This window comes from Pan troglodytes, chromosome 10, assembly GCF_028858775.2.
Source record: "Pan troglodytes isolate AG18354 chromosome 10, NHGRI_mPanTro3-v2.0_pri, whole genome shotgun sequence".
Classification (NCBI taxonomy): domain Eukaryota; kingdom Metazoa; phylum Chordata; class Mammalia; order Primates; family Hominidae; genus Pan; species Pan troglodytes.
Window position 1 is genome coordinate 16387304 of NC_072408.2, and position 16070 is coordinate 16403373.

A 16070-nucleotide genomic window follows, 5' to 3' on the forward strand; every position below is an offset into this window, starting at 1 on the left:
ATGGCTTCTGCAGTGGCTGTGAAATTCACCTTTCCTGGGGAATAAAGTTCTTAAGAGTTGAACGGTGATTCTATATTGAACAGTTTCTTCTTTTCCAGTTTCCCCAGTGTATCCAGTGGTTGTCTTCCTCTTGATTAGTATTAAAGGAGGAGAAAAAGTGTGTATTGGGGTCAGTGCAGAAAACAAATCATCCAAGCACACGAAGTGGAATTTGCTAATAGCATTACTACTCACCCAGTGACTTAGGAGTCACAACCCAGGACACGGTTTTCCGCCCATTTCTACAGACACAGTGAGATTCTTCGTTCTTCTCTGTTGGAACAGCCAGGAAAGCGGAAGAGACCTCCAGCTGCACAACGACCTGTCCCCCACACCCAACCACAAGTTTATGAAGGGATGCAGAACAGCATGAATACTGCAAAAGATGCTCTGTGCATCAGGTAAATAGACTGAGGGACAATGTCCATGAGTCCAGAGGCGCTGAGAAGCTGTGCAAATATGGTCAGCTCTATCAGACACTTTGTAGTTAAGGTGTTTGAAACAAGAAAATTGAAAAACTGACAGGAATTAGGATAAGTGTTTAGGATTTAGCCTTGTGCCAACAGAAGAAAGAGGTGTTTAGTGAAAAACATGAAACAATCAGGTGAACATAATGTCTGAATTTAGGAATACACAGATATAGGAGCCTGAATGAATATAACCTTACCACCTTGGGCCTGTCAGGTACCTTTTCTCTTAGTACCAGGTCTGCTTCAAAATTAGGATATATCATATGCAGTTCTGATTTCCTGGGTTACCTAGGAGACCTGGTAATGAATGGTGACTATCTTCTATTCTCATTCACCTCCAGAGAAGTGTCCTTACCCGAATGCAGGTGGACAAGTAGTTAAACACAGTGGCTTTGAGTGTGAAGGCTTCTCCTCGCACCACAGAATAAGGAAGGGTGAGTTCTAGGAAGAAAGGCTGGAAGGCTTGAAGAGACACGATAGGAGAGAGGCCAAACCCTGTGGTTCCAGACAAGCAGAATGCGCTGGCCTTCCACTCTGTGGTGGTTTCTGGGACCTGGTCACCAGCTCACTTATACCTAATGAGCTAGTGAAGGAGCAGAGAAGAGGAGTATAAGCAAATCTTTTTTTTTTTTTTTTTTTTTTAACACAAAGCATGGCTGATCGTAGAACATGATAACTCAGTAACCTAGTGTGGTAAATGCTAAACTTGATCTAAGGGTTGGTGCTCCTGGTGAGGTTTAAAGTTTTTTTTCTCCCTACCTCCCTTACTCCCTCCTTCCCTCCCTCCCTTTATTTCTTCCTTTTTTCTTTCATTCTTTCCTTCCTTTTGTTCTTTCTTTCAATCTCCCTCCCCTCCCCTTCCCTTTCCTTTATTTAAGAGGGCTGGTAGCATCCTACTTTCTATTATTTTAGTTATCAATAGACTAAATTAGAAAAAAAATTAGCATTGTTTAATTATGAGATAAATGAACTATAAACCTAAATATTTACCAGAAAAGAGCAGAGCAGAACTAAAAGGATCAGGAATCCAGGATAACATCAGTCATACAGCAGGATTCAAACCCTCTCCTAAACTAAATTCCAGGCAACACACAACTTACTCAACTACCACCAAATCCCAGATCCAGGTCTCAGGGAAGTACTTCCGGACTATCTCTTTCACTTGCAATATCTGAGGTTCTTCTTCAATCATTGCGTACATTATTTCTACGGCTCCTGGGGGTACACCTCGCAGACCTGGTCCTGGAAGGCAACACACAGGCCTCAGTGTGAACCTCATTTTTATCATCAATTTCTTATTGCTGCCTTATTTCTCAAGTGGAATAAGGTCATATGCTCAGGGAATGTTTATTATTGGAACAATTTAACCTACCAGCTTGTTATTTTGTTCACTTTCCTATAAAAAGGCTAATCCTATTTTTTCTTCAAATAGAATCTAGAGCTAAATATATTTTTCTTTATAAATAAAAACAAATGACCTGTACATGTACCTCCTGAATCTAAAATAAAAGTTGATTAAAAAAAAACAAATGTAGCTCTCTCTAAGACGATTACTCAACTGGTGAAGGGAAGGATAAAGAGTAATTTAATACACCAAATATTGCTTTTACACTGAAATTGTGTTCACATGTCTTCTGTTTGCAGTGAGAATCAAACAAGAGGAATGGATATTAGCTAAGCAAGATGATTTCGGGAATGATTTTTTGTTTGTTTGTTTCGACATTGAATTAATATGGAGACATAAACAATAAGCAACAGGATTCAGTAAAGTATGTAGTATAGACAATGGGGAGTCAGGAGTGAAAAGACAATCAACTTTAGTTAGGCCGGAAAAGACTTTACCAAAGCAGAACCTAAGATGATCATTCATGGATGGGAGGTGGAGGAGAATGGGGAGTTATTCCCAGGAAAGGACTGTGCAAATATATATACAAAGGTGGAAGGGTGCTTCACAGGGATAATAAAAATTTACCCTCTAGAGTGGAATGGCTATTTTCAGGGTGTGTTTCCCATAATTAGGTAAACAGAAGGTATAATATATAATAAAACATAATGAAGGCTAGGACAAATGAATAAGGTCTGTTAAGTGGGAGTTAGTTAGCTTGATAAAAAAGAAATTGATATTCCAGAAATCAGAAGATATACATATATATAAGATATATATAATCTTTACATATTGTTAACATTATCTTAAATATCTTTATTATAATATTATTCTATAATATATCTTCTGATCTCTGGGGCATCACTTTTTAAAGATAATTATATATGTGTGTAATTATAAATACATATATGATATATATATAAGATAATAGAGTTAGATGTGCTCTTTCAAAACCTTAAATACAATAATCTTATGAATTCTGGAAGTAGTGACTATGAGAAACAAGTGACATGAGAAAAGCAGTGTTTAAGAGTATGCAGGACAGATAGAGGTAAAGAAAAGCTGGAGGCAAGGAAGTTAAATTAGAATGGTTTTTCAGTAATCTAGTTATGAAATAATGACAGACAGATTAAAGTGCTGTAACTGAAAATGAGAAGGAAGAAAAGGATAAGCAACAAATACCAAAAGAAAAATTTCCATAGAATATTACAGAACATTTGGGGTCAAAGTGTAACGATGTACTCTGAGTTTTCAGGTTTTCTGAATCATACCTTTGTTTCCATTGATCTGTTTTCTCTTAGGTTGGAAAGAAAATACACACTTGGTGAAATGAAAGTCAATTAATCATGCTTTTCACTTTCTTTTTTTTTAAAACAAACATGCCATTAAAGGAATCATGATTTTTTTTTTTTTCATTTTATGGTCACAATACCTCAATGAGTTTGGTGTTGTCATTCTGACTTCAGATTTAAAGAAATTGAGCCTCTAAAAGGTTAAGTGAGTCTGCAAATTTCCAAAGTCACATAGTCATAGCAGATAGGAGTGTGATGAAAAATTGTCCCTTTGTTCTTAAAACAGTGTTCTTTTTTCACTATACAGGAATTTTTTTTTTTTTCTGGTGAGGAAATATCCTTAATGACTCCTTTGTTTTCAATTAGAACATTACTCCTTGCCTTCCCAGGCAGTGAATCTGCTGTATTAAAATGTGTTTATTCTTTTTTTTTTTTTAACACTTTTTACTGCCATCCTCATTTTTTATTAAAAAGTAAATTTGGTAGACATTCAAGCATGCAGAGAAAAATTTCTCTAGGCCTGATGGCAGTAGAAAAGAATTTTGAGTTAGGCCTTTTGCAACATTTCCTCATTTCCAGGTATACTTGAAACACACAAAGAGACTATGCAGAGGTAGCATATCTGCCAAAAGTTGCATTACTCTCTTTTGCTCAATATTACATAAATCACTTCTCTTTCCATAAGAAGATATGACAGAGACAGTTAATATCCACATGAGCCTTCCCATTTCTCAGCCTCCTTTGCATTCAGGGCAGGAACATGGGCGGAAGTGATGTATACCATTCCCACTCCTGCCTTTAAGAGTCAAGTGCAACCTCCTTCCCCATGGGTATGACCCTGAAAGCCACGTTGGCGATGGCAGAGTCACCAGAGGAAAGCAGACTGGTTCTCTCTGACTCACTGTTTGGCACGGGGCTGTTCTGGAGATTGTCTGAACTCACAAGTAGATTTTGTGTGAGCAAAAGCCAAACCATTAGGTGCTTACCCGCTGAGATGTGGGAGTTTGTTTGTTACTGCCATTGAATCTAATTCTGACTAATTCAGGTATTGAATCCATCATGGACAAGGAAGATCTAAAATGGCAAGACTATTAAAAGCAAAAACAAAAAGGTAGTTGATTTTGATGTCAAAGAGAAAATAATAATTGCTTTAAAATCCTCTATTTGAGGAAAAAGTATTATTTGGGGCTAACTTACCGAGAAGTTGCTGCAGTCTCAAGATCCAATACTTAGAAAAACAGGTTTTCATCTTAAACCAACCCAATAAAGCACCATTTTTCTTCTATTCTGTCAGACAAATAAATCACACCTTTACCTCCTATTATGCTGATACGCAATCCTCGTGGTAGACACAAAGTTGGCTTATGGATTTTTGAGTTGGTAAAAATATCTAATCCTATGGACTGAAAAAAATTAATTGTTAAAGCATAGCGGCAATCCAATCTTGAGACTGTAAGTAGTTTCTTGAATTTGTATTGTACTTTCACTATTATGTTACATATAGTTCATACGCTCATCATGAAAATTACACAAAATGAGGAGAGCTATTTATAAATATGAAAACAGAGTCATAGAAGGTCAAGTTCATTAAGCTATTGAGTGAATAGGAGTGGGAATTCAAACCCGTTTCTGATTCTTATTTCTAAATATTGTCTGGTATACTCTAATGCTCCTTAACTCTTTTTTGCATCCATAAAACTGAATATTTTAGACTTAGATGTTTTCTTCTCTTCTTTTTCCCCATGAAACAAATATCTATGTCTGTGTATGCATATAAACAGCTCTCCTTATGGCTTTATTACAAAGAGCATTTTTTTGCTTGTTTCTTGTCATTTTAAATTGAAGGTTTGCATATCGGAGGTTGTTCTTTACAATCTTAGTAAACTCTGTTTTGTTTATGTTTTACCAGAAGATATGGCTTTTCCTGAATATCTATGCTCAACTCGTTCCTGTGGTCCTTTCCTCTTTTTTCTCAGTTTCTTTTAGTCGTCTCAAATGTCTGCATCTAAAACCCACATTCAGATGCCCACAGTTGTCTACAGTCCACCTGTTTCCATCTTCCCCCTTCTTCAGTGTTAGTCACAGATAAATATTATTTGCTATTTAATCTCAGAGTATTTGGGAAACTGTGGGACTCTTGAACACAGTTGTCAGTGAGGGTTGTGTACGCAACAGAAAGAAATAAACCAGAAATAAATATTTAGAGATTAAACAGCTGGTTAATAAACCAAGAAGTATTCTTTTCATCCTTCTACCATCTGATTTATGATTCCAGAAGGTCCAGAAGAGAGAGATTTAAATTGCTTTCAGCTAAGCTGTAGACCTCTAGCAGATGAACGACATATTTTCCTGAAGGTATGATGAAAGTTTTTAGTGCTTTTTGATAGTGATAAGATTTAATTTCATGACCTGGATAATTCTGCTCAGTTATAGTTAATACTAAAGAATTACATTTTAAAGACATCTTAACATTTCTAATACAAGTTTTGTTAATCTTTTCTTAATGAAAGACAACTTTAAGTTTTCCTGGAATTTTACTGCCCTGTGAGGACTGAAGTTTTGCATTTTATGTATTCAATCCTGTATTCATTCAACAAGTGTTTTTTGTTTATTTGTTTGTTTTGTTTTGTTGTTTTTCTTTGAGACAGAGTCTCGCTCTGTCACCCAAGCTGGAGTGCAGTGGCGCGATCTCGGCTCACTGCAAGCTCCGCCTCCAGGGTTCACGCCATTCTCCTACCTCAGCCTCCCGAGTAGCTGGGACTACAGGCGCCTGCCACCACGCCCGGCTAATTTTTTTTGTATTTTTAGTAGAGACGGGGTTTCACCTTGTTAGCCAGAATGGTCTCGATCTCCTGATCTCGTGATCCACCCACCTCAGCCTCCCAAAGTGCTGGGATTACAGGCGTGAGCCACCGCACCCCGCCTCATTCAACAAGTGTTTATGGTGCAAATGACTGAGATGATGGCCTCCAACAAGGTGCTCACCTTTCCAAGAGTGTCAGACACATTGTGGAAAATATTTTGTTTTGGTTTTCTTACATATTGGAATCCCCAAGAGTCACTGAGAGGGGAATACAATGGTGGTAAGCAGCTTTGGGATCCATTTGGTTAAGGTTTGCGGCCTAAAAGTAAACCACTTTCTATTTAAGGTGGTAGAGAAATTCATGTGTGAACATCTCTGTGTCCACAAAGTTATCTGTCTCTGAGATTTCAATATTTTTCTGTTAGTTATCATTTTGTTAGAGGGAGGGGAGGAAAGATCCTAGAGCTTAGAAGTCCATTGTTTCTCCATCTAAACAGAGACGTAGAAATCAGTTTTTGTTATGTTTTTAGGGAAAAAAAATTACCGTGAAGATACTGTAAATATCCCCCTCCAGGACTTGCTTTGGTGTGGAAGTGATTCCGCTGTGAGTTGTGTCTTTTGCGTTGTTGCACTCTTCATCATATTCATCCGCAGGACCTCCAGCTCTAAAGGTAAATGGACTCTTTACTGGTAGCAAGTTATAGACCTGCAACATGGAGAGAACAAAGGAAATCTCTTTCTTTTTAACAAATTTTAAAATGTGATAATGTCCCTTAGGAAATTTAAAAGATTATGGTGTTTATTTAACATGTGCATGCTTACATTATGAAAAGCAACACAGAGAATCATGGAGTAATATCAAAGGTCATGGATCCTAACTCTTTTGTTGTGCAAAAGAAAGTAATATATAGAGAGATGAAATGAATTGATCAAAATCTCAAAATTCATTTTGGTTGAGTAAAAATAAAACCATCTCTATTTCCCACAAAAAAAAAATGCCTACTTTTAAAAGAAAGTAGGAAATGTGGACAGCAGAGGCACATAATGAAAGAATAAAAGCCTCTCATAGCCCCCTCACCTAAAATAATCCCCATAAATACTTGATTCATTTCCTTTTTCCATTTCATATGACTAAGGCTGTACCAAGTTTTCTTTTTAGTCTACTGTATTAGGACCAAGTTTAGCTTAAGAAAAATCTAGGTGCAGGGACAACTGAGAAATAATTCAATTCCAGTTTGGTTTTGCCCAGAGCCAAGTTTAAGGCCATGTGCTCAGGGTTCAGAAGGCCTTACTATACAGTGTTCAGGTCATTAAACACACCTGCAGACCTTCTAATGTGGCTTCTGTCACTTGTCATCTGTGATACTGTAATAACTTCGTAACTGTTCTTGTGCTTTCATTCTTGCTCCCATACTCTTAGCAGCAAATATGATCTTTTTAATAGATTCATCTCAATTGTCCACTCTTCTGTGTAAATTTCCTCATTGATTTACCATTGCATTTACTATCAACTCCAAACTCCACACCAAGTAAACAGAGCTCGCCATGATCTTCCATTTTCCATCCTATCTGCAGCCTCTATCATCCTACCCTCTCACTGCTACATATTAGGTGATGACCTTTTCCTTTTCAGTACACTCCAAATTCATTCTGACTCAAAACCTTTGGCATGCTGCTTCCATTTTTTGTAAGCTTGCTCTGGCCTCTCCACTATTCTCCAATGTAAACATTTCAAAATTGCTCAATTATTTCAAAAATTTATCAGCACCTTTATGCTTGATATCAATACTCTGTTTATTCTTTTCATAGTATTTATAAAAATCTGGAATTATTATATGTTTATATGTTTTTGTTGCTTGCTTGTTTGTTTTTATATCTCAAAAGATTATAAATCAAAACTAGTAAAAGACCAAATCTGGATTGTCCATAATTAATAATCCTGGTCTCAAAACAATGTCCATCTTATAGTCAAGATGCAATAAATATTTCTTAAATAAATAAGTGAACCATGAAGCCAATAAAATATAGGGCTGTTCTGAAATTGCTTCATTGCAAGAGACATTTTTAAAGACAACATTGAATGGAAATTCTCTTTTGTCCACACTTAAAACCAGTGAGTGCGTGTCTGGATTTTAAGAAAGGCATAAAATTTTTGCATAATTTCTTGAAATTATATTAGTGGTGGGTTAGGAAGTGGATTTAAAAGAAAAGAAATGAGAATGGAATTCCTCCTTTAAAATGTATTGTTTTTATCATCAATTTCTTATAGTTGCCTTATTTCTCAAGTGGAATAGGTTATATGCTCAGGGAATGTTTATTATTGGAACAATTTAACCTACCAGCTTGTTATTTTGTTCACTTTCCTGTAGAAAGGCTAACCCTATTTTTAATGTCTCCTAGTTGTGTTTTCTTCATTCATAATATTAAAGTAATAATACTCATCTCAAATAATTATTATTCATTTACTCACTCATTAAAAATGTGTTGATCATCTATTGTACATAAGATTCTGTGCTAGGCAAGATGATGGAGTCAAGACCTATCAGTATGCTGTCTTCAAGAGACCCACCTCATGTGTAAAGACACACATAGGCTAAAAATAAAGGAATGGTGGAAAATTTACCAAGCAAACAGGAAACAAAAAAAAGAAGAGGTCATAATCCTAGTTTCTAATAAAGCAAACTTTAAACCAACAAAGATGAAAAAAGACAAAGAAGGGCATTACATAATGGTAAAGGGTTCAATTCAACAAGAAGAGCTAACTACCTAAATATATATACAACCAATACAGGAGCACCCAGATTCATAAAGCAAGTTCTTAGAGAATTACAAAGAGACTTAGACGCCCACACAATAATAGTGGGAGACTTTAACACTCCACTGACAATATTAAACAGATCATCAAGACAGAAAATTAACAAAGATATTCAAGACCTGAACTCAGCTCTGGATCAAGTGGACCTGATAGATATCTACAGAACTCTCTGTCAAAAAAAAAAAAAAAAAAACCCAAAATATATATTCTTCTCATCACCACATTGCACTTACTCTAAAATTGATCACATAATTGGAAGTAAAACACTCCTCAACAAATGCAAAAGAATTGAAATAATAACAAAGAGTCTCTCAGACCACAGTGCAATCAAATTAGAACTCAAGATTAAAAACTCACTCAAAACCACACAATGACATGCAAATGAAATAACCTGCTCCTGAATGACTCCTGGGTAAATAATGAAATTAAGGTAGAAATCAGGAAGCTCTTTAAAACTAATAAGAACAAACAGACAACATAACAGAATCTCTGGGATGCAGCTGAAGCAGTGTGAAGAGGGAAATTTGTAACACTAAACACCCGCATCAAAAAGCTAGAAAGATCTCAAATCAGCAAACTAATATCACAAGTAAAGGAACAAGAGAACCAAGAGCAAACAAACCCCAAAGCTAGCAGAAGCCAAGAAATAACCAAGATCAGAGAAGAACTGAAGGAGGTGGAGACACAAAAACCCTTCAAAAAATAAATGAATCCACCATTGACCCCACAGAAATGCAAACAACCATTAGAGAATACTATAAACTCCTCTATGCACATAAACTAGAAAATCAAGAAGAAATGGATAAGTTCCTGGACTCATACACCCTCCCAAGACTGAACCAGGAAGAAGTTGAGTCTCTGAATAGACCAATAATGATTTCAGAAACTGAGGCATTAATAAATAGCCTACCAACCAAAATTCCAGGACTAGACAAATTTACAGATGAATGTTACCAGAGGTACAAAGAAGAGCTGATACCACTTCTAATGAAACTATTCTAAAAGATTGAAAAGGAGGGGCTCCTCCCTAACTCATTTTATAAGGCCAGCATCATCCTGATACCAAAACCTGGCAAAGATACAACAAAAAAAGAAAACTTCAGGCCAACATCCATGATGAACATCGAAGCAAAAATCCTCCATAAAATGCTGGCAAACCAAATCCAGCAGCACATCAAAAAGCTTATCCACCACAATTATGTTGGCTTCATCCCTGAGATGCAAGGTTGGTTCAATGTATGCAAATCAAGAAATGCAATTCATCACATAAACAGAGCTAAAGACAAACCCACATGATTATCTCAATAGACTCAGAAAAAGCCTAGAATAAAATTCAACATCCCGTTGTGTTAAAACTCTCAATGAACTAGGTATTGAAGGAACACACCTCAAAATAATAAGAGCCCTTTATGACAAACCCACAGCCAATATCATACTGAATGGGCAAAAGCTGGAAGCATTCCCCTGGAAAACCTGCACAAGACCAGGATGCCCTCTCTCACCACTCTTATTCAACACAGAATTGGAAGTTCTGAGTAGGGCAATCAGGCAAACAAAATAAATAAAGGGTATTCAAATAGGAAGAGAGGAAGTCATATTATCTTTGTTGACAGATGACATGATCCTATATCTAGAAAACCCCATCATCTCAGCCCAAAAGCTTCTGAAGTTGATAAGCAACTTTAGCAAAGTCTCAGGATACAAATTCAATGTGCAAAAATCACTAGCATTCCTATACACCAACAACAGACAAGCAGAGCCAAATCATGAAAGAACTCCCATTCACAATTGCTACAAAGAGAATAAAATACCTGAGAATACAGCTAACAAGGGAAGTGAAGAACCTCTTCAAGGAAAACTGCAAACCACTGTTCAAGAATTCATAAAGAACACAAACAAATGGAAAAACATCTCATGCTCACGAATAGGAAGAATCAATATTGTGAAACTGGCCATATTGCCCAAAGAAATTTATAGATTCAATGCTCTTCCCATTGAACTACCATTGACAGCTTTCACAGAATTAGAAAAAACTATTTTAAAAATCATGTGGAACCAAAAGAGAGCCCAAATAGCTAAGACAATCCTAAGCAAAAAGAACATAGCTGGAGACATCATGCTACCTGACTTCAAACTTTACTACAAGGCTACAGTAACCAGAACAGCATGGTACTGGCACAAGAACAGACACGTAGACCAATGCAACAGAATAGAGAACTCAAAAATAACACTACCCATCTACAACCATCTCATCTTCAACAAACCTGACAAAACAAGCAACGGGGAAAGGATTCCCTATTTAATAAATGATTCTGGGAGTGCTGGCTAGCCATATGTAGAAAATTGAAACTTGGACCCCTTTCTTACACCTTATACAAAAATTAACTCAAGATGGATTAAAGATGTAAATGTAAAACTTGAAACTATAAAAACCCTAGAAGAAAATCTAGGCAATACCATTTAGGGCATAGGCATGGGCAAAGATTTTGTGACAAAATCTCCAAAAGCAATTGCAACAACAACAAAAAATTGACACATGGGACTTCGTTAAACTAAAGGGCTTCTGCACAGAGTATCAGAGTGAATAGTCAACATACAGAATGAGAGAAAATATTTGCAATCTATTCATTTGACAAAGATCAAACATCCAGTGTCTACAAGGAACTTAAACAAATTTACAAGAACAAAACAAACAACCCCCTTAAAAAGTGGGCAAAGGACATGAGCAGACACTTCTCAAAAGAAGGTATTCATTCAGCCAACAAACTGATGAAAAAAAGCTCAATTTTACTGATCATTAGAGAAATGCAAATCAAAACCACAATGAGATACCATCTCACACCAGTCAGAATGGTGGTTATTAAAAAGGCAAGAAACAACAGATGCTGGCAAGGTTGGGGAGAAAAAGCACACTTTTACAAAGTTGGTGGGAGTGCAAATTAGTTCAACCATTGTGGAAGACAGTGTGGTGATTCCTCAAAGATCTAGAAGCAGAAATACCATTTGATCCAGCAATCTCATTACTGGGTATATACCCAAAGGAATAGAAATCATTCTATTATAAATGTTCATTGCAGCACTATTCACAATAGCAAGGACATGGAATCAACCTAAATGCCCATCAGTGATAGACTGGATAAAGAAAATGAGGTACATATACACCATGGAATACTATGCAGCCATAAAAAATGAGATCATGTTCTTTGCAGGGACATGGATGGAGCTGGCAGCCATTATCCTCAGCAAACTAACGCTGGAACAGAAAATCAAACACTGAATGTTCTCACTTATAAGTGGGAGCTGAATGCTGAAAACACATGAACACATGGTGGAGAACAACACACACTGGGGCCTGTTGGGGTGGGGGCAGGGGGAGAGAGAGCATCAGGAAGAATAGCTAAAGGATGCTGGGCTTAATACCTAGGTGATGGGTTGATCTGTGCAGCAAACCACCATGGCAAATGTTTACCTATGTAACAAACCTGTACTTCTGGCACATGTACCCCAGAACTTAAAATAAAAGTTAAAAAAAAAAAAAAAGATTCTGTGCCAGGCATGGCACAGATTGTCTTGGTAAGCAAGATTGCTCCCTTAAGGAGAATATAACAGAGAATACAATGAGATAAAATATGTAAAGTACTTTATGCAGTTTCTGCTTGTTGTGGAATTACACTATGCCTGTTACTCTGAAGAACTTGTTTTTTGCAAACATTTTTGGAACTTATAACTTCCAAAAATGATCTTATCATGTGAGCATTTCATGATCTCCAAGGTTGGAATGGGAGTCACAGATTTAGGTGAGAGCTCAGCTTCAGGCTTCATTAGCAGCACACTCTGGTCTACAGCACGGAGGGCACAAAGGGAGAGGGGGGTGGCTGTCACCTTCAGGCGGGTGTTTGAGGCTGGCAGGCTCTGAGCTGAGGAGAATCTCAAATTTACCTGTAAAGAGGATATGATTAAAGCATCCACTTTTATAATTATTACAGTAACCAGCCCTTCTTCTACTCCAGGCTAAGAGTAGCCTTTTCTATACTTCCTTTCTCTTTATTCATCTTAGAGCAGGATTAAGAGATGAACAACCTAGGAACTACCAATTCAGTGTCTCTGGAACAACCTGGAAATTTGATTCCAGTTAACTCAGGTTTTCCATTCCTTATATAAATGGTGAAATATAAATTGACTTAATCATATAGAAATAAAACGCTGCATAGAATTGAAAACACACGTGCAAGAAAGATGCATACCTTGCTATCACTGACCTATCTCTGTGCAGTGTTTGTGTGATGACTGTGTGCAGTTTGCACGGTGATGTGAAAAATCACATTCCACCCCTGAGACCAGCCAACAGAAGTCTCCTCCAGTTGGCAGTCTCAGTCATCTGAAATTCTAAAGCAGTGTGGAACTGTTCATCATGATTGGGGATTTACTGGTCCATTTAAAAAAATAAATATCTAATATACAGCCTAAGAGTTCATTGGTTCAGACAATTTAAAAAATGGTGAATAAAGAACAACAGGAAATTGTGCAGAATCTTCCCAAAGATTTGATTCTACTTTGGCCAAAAAAATTAATTGGCAAGATAATCTATTAGTTCCTTCTGTTGATACCGACATTTCTTGAGTAGTATCTGAGTTATATAGTAGTAGCATCAGGTAACTTCCTTGATTCTTGGACTGAAAACTGATTTGTATTGGAATGAAATACCAGTATGTTTAGCTAAATAACATCTGACTTAGGTTGCTAAATTTCACTATGACAATCCAGCTTTATGGTCTACTGAATTTAATATAGCAGTTTGGAATCACTTATCATAAGACATATATGAAAAAAATCAATAATTATTTATCTTCAAGATGCAATAGTATTCATCTTTCTAATTCAATATACTATGAAAACACTGCTTATGGAGAATCTCTTTGAAATATATTTGCTTTTATTTTTAGAAAATTTAAGTTCATTAAAATATGTTAGTGACTGTCCATGTCAAAAGAACAGGTAATTTGGGATTATAATAAACTAAAAACACTATTAACAAGAAGTGGACATGTTAGAAAATAGAAAATGTTTTACTGATATGAAAACCAAAACATAACTTTAAGGCATATTTCAAAGGAGTCTGTACCTCATATATTATATTAATTACTACCAATGTTATTCTTAATGAATAATTATATCTGGTTGAGTATAACAAACGATTCCAACTATTACATAATTTTTAATGTGTATGCTAAATCTGTTGTGTTTAAGTGAAGAAATAAGTATATGAAGTTTGAATAGAAAACTATTTTTCTCTGTCTCAGCAAAGATTGAAAAAAATTTAAATGTATCGTTTTGCAGGGATGCATGTCTGACTTGGGGTCTTTCCTCACATCCTCAGTGCACTATTTATTTGCTCATCATCCCGCCAAGATGTCTAACTTTTAGGGTGCTTAATTTGTAATTTTAATAGATCTACTGTTTTTCTAATTTTTGTGGTAGTCAACTTTCTTCTGAATCTTCTTATGAATCTTTGTTCATATTATTTTTTACAGCTGATCTTCAATTCTGATCAATGATGATTTTAAAGGTATTTAACGTGAAGTGATTGAATATAATGTCCGTGGGCTTTTACTTCTATGGTGAAGTTTTATACTGTTGCACAGGGACGGTCATATGTTTTGCAAAATCAGAATTGTTTTTCAGACTGGATTCCAGGGAGAAAATTACTTTTCTGCCAATTCTGTTTTATAATGCTTCTCTCATTTCTAGGGTGTGAAGAGGATACTGACCCACCAGAAAGAGACCCCACTGCTAGAACGAATAAGATGTGCTGAAAGCCGGAGCATAACTTGGCCATTCCAAGATTTAACGACAAACTAACTACCCATCATTAACACTAAAGGTATTGAAGCATGAAGGAGTCTCTTCTCAGTGGGTATGAAACACACAGAAGTCCAAACAGAACAGACACTAAGCTTCTTGGACACACCATCCAGGTTTAATAGCACTCTTTAGTAAGGTGGAATTAAAGGTTTACATCAGAATACACTGTGTATTTTTCTTATTTCACTGTATATTTAAAACAAGACAACCTAAATATAGATCTCAGGGCAGAAATGTTCACTTGCTATAAACACATTTTGTTTTAATCTCCACAAAGCCCATGTTAAAAAAAATAATCCTTCCAGGTGTATTTGAAAACAGGCATCTGAAGTAGGCGGCTCTTATCTGATTGCTAATGTTATGATTATGCTGCCAGAGTAGTGAAAATCAGATAAACAGCACCAAGTTCTGTTGGAATAAAGCATACTTATATCTCAGTGAGCTTCACATGGCAGCTTTGTATTCCTTAAATAAAAAATATGCCATCTGAACCTATGTTAAATTTTTGTGCTATCATTATTTTTAAAGTGTCCAGGCTGTTTCTCATCTGTTCTGTATTATTAAGCTGAGTTTAAACTCATGACAACTTACTGCTGTCTGTAGTGGTACATGGAAGTGTGCCAGTGTATGATGGGGTAAAATTGGCACAGCCTTGGGAGGCATCATTTTTAATCAAAATATTAGTAACAAAACATTTTAAAATTAAAACTATTAAAGGCTTATAGATGACTTGATTTTGAAATTCATATGAATTTTATAACAAAACAAGAGACTTTTAAAAAACTGTGTTTGTGGTTGCCTGTTTTGGATGTCAGCACTAGACCTCTCAGTATGACATCACCCCCTGCCTTTAGAAGTAGTTGGGAGGAATGTTTTAGGAGCACTGTATGCCTAATTTCCTAATTTCCTTCTTTTCCACACATCACAATGGGAGAAGAATAAAAGGACTAGTCTTAAACAAAACAACCCACCTTGTTGGCAAAACAGTTTTCAATCTCAAGCTTGTCAGTGTCTGCAACAATTTCTCCATTAGGTAAAACAGTGTAAACAAGCAGATGAGCACTAGGAGCAGAGTCTGATTCCACTCGAAAGGAGAAGGAAAACACCCCTTTCACTGGAGAATTTAAAAAGAAGAACAAGTTCAGAATAACACATTAGCAACAGAATTATCAATTTTATTTTTTAAAAAGGCATTTCCAACTATAGACTTTATTTACATTTGGATCACACTGAAGTAAGAAAAGACTTTCATTTATACCACTGTGCAGGTAGTAGTGTTCAATAAATATATGCTGAGCTAATGACATTTTCCCTTAAAGATATAGGTTTAATTGTTCATTTCCTCTGTTTAAGTAGGAAAAAGACATTTAATGCATGTCTCTATTTCTAAATTGAAAAATATTAT

The 16070-nt window shown here is 36.1% G+C and overlaps 1 protein-coding gene across 1 annotated transcript in view; it reads left to right on the forward strand.

Moving 5' to 3' along the window:
* Window positions 1-14684, forward strand: part of KLRG1 (killer cell lectin like receptor G1) — a 135671-nt gene extending 120987 nt beyond the window's left edge. The window contains 4 exon segments of the mRNA XM_063785366.1: window positions 99-440; window positions 5461-5540; window positions 6519-6659; window positions 14552-14684. The gene's annotated coding sequence lies outside the window, so the exon portion shown is untranslated.
* Window positions 14685-16070: the final 1386 nt, after the last annotated feature.